Source organism: Pteropus vampyrus, unplaced genomic scaffold (genome assembly GCF_000151845.1).
Source record: "Pteropus vampyrus isolate Shadow unplaced genomic scaffold, Pvam_2.0 Scaffold78, whole genome shotgun sequence".
NCBI classification, from domain to species: domain Eukaryota; kingdom Metazoa; phylum Chordata; class Mammalia; order Chiroptera; family Pteropodidae; genus Pteropus; species Pteropus vampyrus.
This window is the reverse complement of record NW_011888859.1, coordinates 1,376,812-1,382,918: the sequence shown is the minus strand read 5'-3', so window position 1 is coordinate 1,382,918 and position 6,107 is coordinate 1,376,812. Positions and strand designations below refer to the sequence as shown.

General features: G+C 34.8%; 1 pseudogene; it reads left to right on the top strand.

Annotated features, from left to right (window-relative positions):
- The first annotated feature begins 1,445 nt into the window (after window positions 1-1,445).
- On the top strand, window positions 1,446-1,564 carry LOC111741493 (annotated as a pseudogene).
- Window positions 1,565-6,107: the final 4,543 nt, after the last annotated feature.

Below are 6,107 nucleotides of genomic sequence, written 5' to 3'. Positions count from 1 at the left end.
CCATGCCTGTCAATTATCGATTCTAAGTGCTCCCTGTCATTCATTACTAACCATTTCAATTTCCATAGGAAGAATAAAGATGATATCTTTGCAACAGTGTATGTTAAGAACTATGTACTAATAGGGCTATTATTAGTAAAAGTGCTGCTAAATGAATTTACCTGTAAGCTCAAGTTATTTAGAATTATCTACTTAAATGTTGGGGAAAATCCACCCCAAACCAAGATTTTAAGTCTAGGTAATTTATGGTGAGTTGTCCCTTCTGATAGAGTTCAATGAACTAGAGTTCAACCACCTCTTAGAAAACCTTCTACTCAAGAAAAAATAAATTACGACATCAGTACCAAAGACATAGACTTGTCTTCCATTTCCTATAATGAGATGGAATGTGCTCTTTGCATGTCAGTTTTACCAAGACGCCAAGGTGTAAACTTAAGAAGAAGTTAATACAATCCTATCTGAAACCACTGAAAACAGGGATTTATTGGTCTACTAGGTTATAAGCTTTGCGATATCAAAGACCCTGACTTACTGCCTACTGCATCACTAACAGTTAACACCAAGCATGACACATAATAACAGTGCAATAAATATTTGCAGAATATATATACAGTTTATTATCTCTTCATTTTATAGTAACATTGTAATGCAAAATCCAAAGGATTAGTAATAATTCTAAATCAAGGTAATAGTTTGAATCACAAATTATTTCTAGCTTTCAAATGAAAGGCTATTAAAAGACAATGGGCATCAAAGATACTTTAAGTTTTCTGGACAATTTTTTAAAGTTGATAAGCTCCATGTAACATGGCAAGTAGTGACCAATGTGTCTAAACCCTGTGTTTTCCTTGCAGTGGGCACTGCTGGTGCCAACCCAAAATTTATTTCCTTCAGTTGAATGAAATCATAACTTAAATCATGTATCCCACCACTGCCACCACCATCCCCAGCTTCAGAGGGAGACCCTGATTAACCCAAACCAATTTATTAGTCCAGGAATGAGGACACCACTTAAATCTATGCTTTTAGGAAGAGTTTTTTCTCTCTCCCCTTATTGATGTAAACAAGAAAACATATTCCAGAGGCTGGTAGCGGCAACTTTTTGACAGCGTGGTAACCCTGCCTTAAGGTAAAGCAAATACGTAGAAAACGACAAAGCAGAAATTTAGAAAAGAACCTGAGACTTCAAGAACCTTGTTAAACTAGTGAACTAACCAACTGTGGATTGCATCCCACATCTAGAATCTCTGTAATGTGAGATAAGTTCTCCAATTATCTAAAACAGTTTGAATTTTCTGCTAACACGCATCCTTACTGATAATTCCTTTGTAAAAGATAGTTGGCTGAGAAAAGAGCTGATACAACCTTAGGAGAAATGTTCAAATACTACTCAGCCTTTAATGTTCCTGAAGGAAGGAGTTCCCATTTAAAGATAATCTTGATCTGTCTACAGCCATGCTACCCTGAACAAGCCCGATCCCATCTAATCTCAAAAGCTAAGCAGGGTCAGGCCTAGTTAGTACTTGGATGGGAGACCACCTAGGAAGACCAAGTGATATAAGCATAAAAAAATAAAAAAATAAGAGATTGTAAGCTGATAAGGTCCTTGCAATCTGTGAGGTCAACCAAGGGTTGTCTCGCCTAAAAAAAAATAATAAATAAATAATAAAGATAAACTTGATCTTACTGTTTATTTATCCTGAGCGGACTATCCCAACGAGAGGCGTAGGGAAGATAGATAATGCAAAAAGGAACATTTATTCATTTTTTTCTTATTTAATTAAGAAAAAATTAAATATTTTTAATTTTTTTCAACCAGTTCCTTTTTAGATGTTTTATAAACCATTTCATTTGATATTCACAAAAACTCCAAGAGATGGATACCATTAACCACATTTGATATTTTTTTTAAGTTTTAAATTAGAGTTCACATGAAACAGTATTGAAGCCTTTTTAATATTATCCTTAAGATCAACATGAAAAGAAATTCAAGCATCTCTCTGACATGAGATATTCTGCTCAGTCTAGAGACACTAAGAGGAGAATGACCCCAAGGTGGTTACTGTCAGGAAACCAAGGGTGAAATGTGACGCGGGTTTCCGACCGCGGGAAAAAATGCACTTGAAGGCGAAAACAGCTAACTAAACTGTATTCAGTGTGTGTAGCTGACTACCAATGCACCCCAGTCCCCTGCAGCCAGCTACTCGCGGGCATTTTACAGACACCACTCATCAGTGACATTTGAATCTCATGCCCACACACTGGACGATAGCCATTTTATAGTTTCATAACTGAGAGAATATTTTCAGAGAGGAAAAAAAAAGAAAAAGCAAAGGAATAAAAACACTAGCAACCAGAAAAGTTAACTGAGATTAGCTGTGCGCCATTAATCACATTTTACCAAAGGAAACTGAACTCACAGAGGTTAAACAATTTGACTAAGATCATGGACTCTCTAAGAACCGGGACCAGATCCTGGGACTCTTCATAACCCTTTATTGGCTTCCGTAATTACTTTTGAAAAAATTGAGTCTAGTACCCAAATCTGCTAAGCTGATGGTTAAAATAATATAAATGGTATGTATACATCACCGTAAACTGGTAAAGACATTTGGAAATAATATATGGTAAGAGTATACACACACACATACACACACACACTCATACACACACACCCATACACACATATCTCTTCTATTTATTTATCTACCTATTTATCTATCTATCCATCTAATCTATCTATCTGTGCATATTCTTAGATGGAGCATTCTTACTCCTGGGAATTTATCATTGAAAAAAAAAATAGTTCAATATAAGGGAAAAGTATGTAGGTGCTTTTGGGTTGGGTGATTATTATCTTTTAAATCAGAGGAAATTTTTTTCAAATTCTATCAATGAAGAACTAGCTGAATAAATTATGACACAACATTTAATAATAGACTTGCATATATATCACTAGTAATTATTAACATTATATAAAAATATTGAAAAGGATTTATACTATAGTAATAAGTCAAAAAAAGCATAAATCAAACCATATGTTTCCTATTTAAAGCTATAAAACATAAATCCATATGAGTAGACTGGAGTGGAATTCACACCAAAATAAATACTTAAATAAATGATAGTAATTAAGATGGTGAAATTTTGCATGTGTTTAAAGTTTTTTCTTTAGTGTTGTTTATAGTTAAACTTCTTTTATTTACATGATGTCTACTATCCTGAAAGGATTTTAAACAATTCAGGAGTCAAACAATTTTCTGGAAACTTCTTAACATTGCTAGTAATTGGCTAATCATATTTTAGCTTTGAACATTATTGGCTCTCGGCAAAGGGAGCCCAGTAGAGGTAGATCAGTAATTTGTCATCAGTAGAAACACACACCTTTATAATTCCATTAGAAATAACAGGCACCTAAAACCTAGTCTTCGGCATTATGTTCGAGAGATGAGCCTCAAATTTTTCACTGCCATTTATTTTAGTACATGTTTTGAACAGATAAAGATCTAACCTTAAGAAGGTCAGGGTAGCTTCATGTGGATTTTATTTGCTGTGGGGTCTTGACAAATATATCAGAGTTCTTTGGTTCTGGGGTGTGTGTTTGTGTGCGTGTTTTCTAACAGTCTTGACATCTGCCGCAAATGATAGTCAAACTGGTTTCAACTAGTCTTCACCTGTGGACCTCAATTAAAAGTGGGCTGTCTCCCAAAATATGGCTATTGGACTGCTATCAATAGGTTACTTAAATATGACCAAATAGTAATTAAAAATTATAGAAATCTTTACCCCACATTAACTTCCTCATTGCCATGATCTCATAGATGCGTGTGTGTGTGTGTGTGTGTGTGTGTGTGTGTGTGTGTGTGTGTGTGTGAATGCAGTCAAAGTCAGTGCCAGGGATACTGAGGATCAGAATAAGTTTAACAGTAAATCATCAGTTCCGAAGGGTGTAAGAAGACTATTATGTTTGCTCCTTGGTAAGACATGAAAGTGGATATTTCCTTTGTCATTCAATATTACAACCTTCGGTTAATGAATAAATTTGATCAGATCTCTTCTTCTATGGTTCAAGGAGTCATGCTTAAAGAGATGCCTTGCAGAAGAAGAATTCCAAGTCCAGATTTCCCCATGAAGTCTTGAAAAAATCATTGACAGTTTTGACATTTAAATCTACCTAAATATATAAGGCGATATCAAGATAATATGTTCCAGAATCTGCAGGATTGGTATGCAGATTATTAGAGAGTATTCATACATTAAAGCATATCGAATTACTCTTATCAGGAAATAGATCAAAATATGGAGAACTGTGTTCCTTTTGCCTGGTCCAGAAATGCCTACACTTTCACTTTAATGTTAATTAGCATACCAGTGACCAGCCTAGCTTGTCACTATGGAAGATTCTTTGACAAAGAGGAAAGCACAAAGCATACAAAAGTTCAAACCATCCTCTTTGGTTTTATAAGAGTCGAGATTAACAACTTTTTTATTTTGAAATAATTTTAGACTTAAAGAAAATGTTGTAAAAATAGTACAAAATGTTCCCATATATCTTTTACCTAGATTCTCCAATATTAACATTTATCCCACTTTATCATTCTATCACCTATCTACTAGCATGCTATCTATCTATCTACGTATCTATCTAATTTTCTATTCTTTTTTCCTGAGACAGTCCAAAGTAAATTACCAACATTAATATATATTTCAGAAAAAGTCATTTATTTTACTTGACCACAGTACTCTTATCAATATCAGTAAACTCACATAGATATGATACTGTTATCTAACCTCTAGACTTTATTTAGATTTTGCCATTGTCTTACTAATACCCATGATCACACTTGCATTGAGTTGTCATGTCTCTTTAGCCTCTTTTAATTTTGAATAGTTCATGATCTTGGCAATTTTGAAGAGTTCTAGCCAGCTATTTTTGCAGAATTTCCTTGATTTGGGTTTTTCTGATGTTTTGACTAAATTCGGATTATAACTTTTTGGCAGGAACGCCACAGAAATGATGTTGTTCCTTCTTTGTGCACCATGTTGGAAAGCACAATTTAAACTTATCTCGTTACTGGTGACGTCACCTTTGATCATTTGGGTAAGGTGTGTTTGCTAGATTTCTTCCTCTATAAAGCTACTATTTTCCCTTTGTAATTAATAAGTATCATATGTGGGGATACTTAAAGACTAAAAACATCCTGTTTCTCATCATATTTTTCCTTACTAGTTTTAGCATCCATTGAAATCCCTGCCTAGAACAATCATTGCTCCATGCTTTCCATACATTACCTTCTTCCTGGACACAGAGCTGGAACACAGTTCCTAGCCTTCTTTCTCAAAGGGACCATACAACTAGTTCTAGCCCATCAACTATAATTGTAAGTGGTATAATCCCCTTCCTGGTTTGGCCCCTGTCAACATAAGAAATGTTCAAACATATGGATAATCTTTATAAGACTTTATTTGAGCCAAAATGATAAAATATGACAGGGAGAAAGTTCTCAAATGTTCTAGAGAATAACAGTTTCACAACTTCTTTTATTCATTTGAAATTAAGGAGGGAATGTAAGGAAGTTTACAAAGAGGTGGGAAAAAGCAAGGTGGTATTGGATTACAGGCTGGTTAACAAGACTATGTGCTTTCTTGAAGGTGGTTACTTATTTCAAAGGTGTGATAACCTAGATTCACAGAAACAATAGTCAGGGCTTGCTTAAGGCAAAGATAAACCTTTTACTAAAAAGTTATATGCTTGGGTTATGACTACCTACCATGACTTGCCCAGTCGAGAATTTATAATCAGATCGTTGGTGAGGTTACTTTCCATAGAACCTCTTTTTTTCCTTCCACATCCCCAAATGTCACTTAGTACTTTACGAGGCTTCTGCTTGTCAGTCATTTGCATGTGTAAGACCTCGTAAGGATTCCAATAAAGCTTTGGTAATTGTAGAGCCACTAGAACCCTAGGTCTATACCAGAGAGTCCTATAAATTTGGATGGGAAAAATTTACCTTCATTTTCACAAACTTTTAACTTGGACTTAACATTTCCTTCGTTTATGAATGTGGGCAACAATTACAATAGTGCTAGCAAAGTGTGGCTTTGTC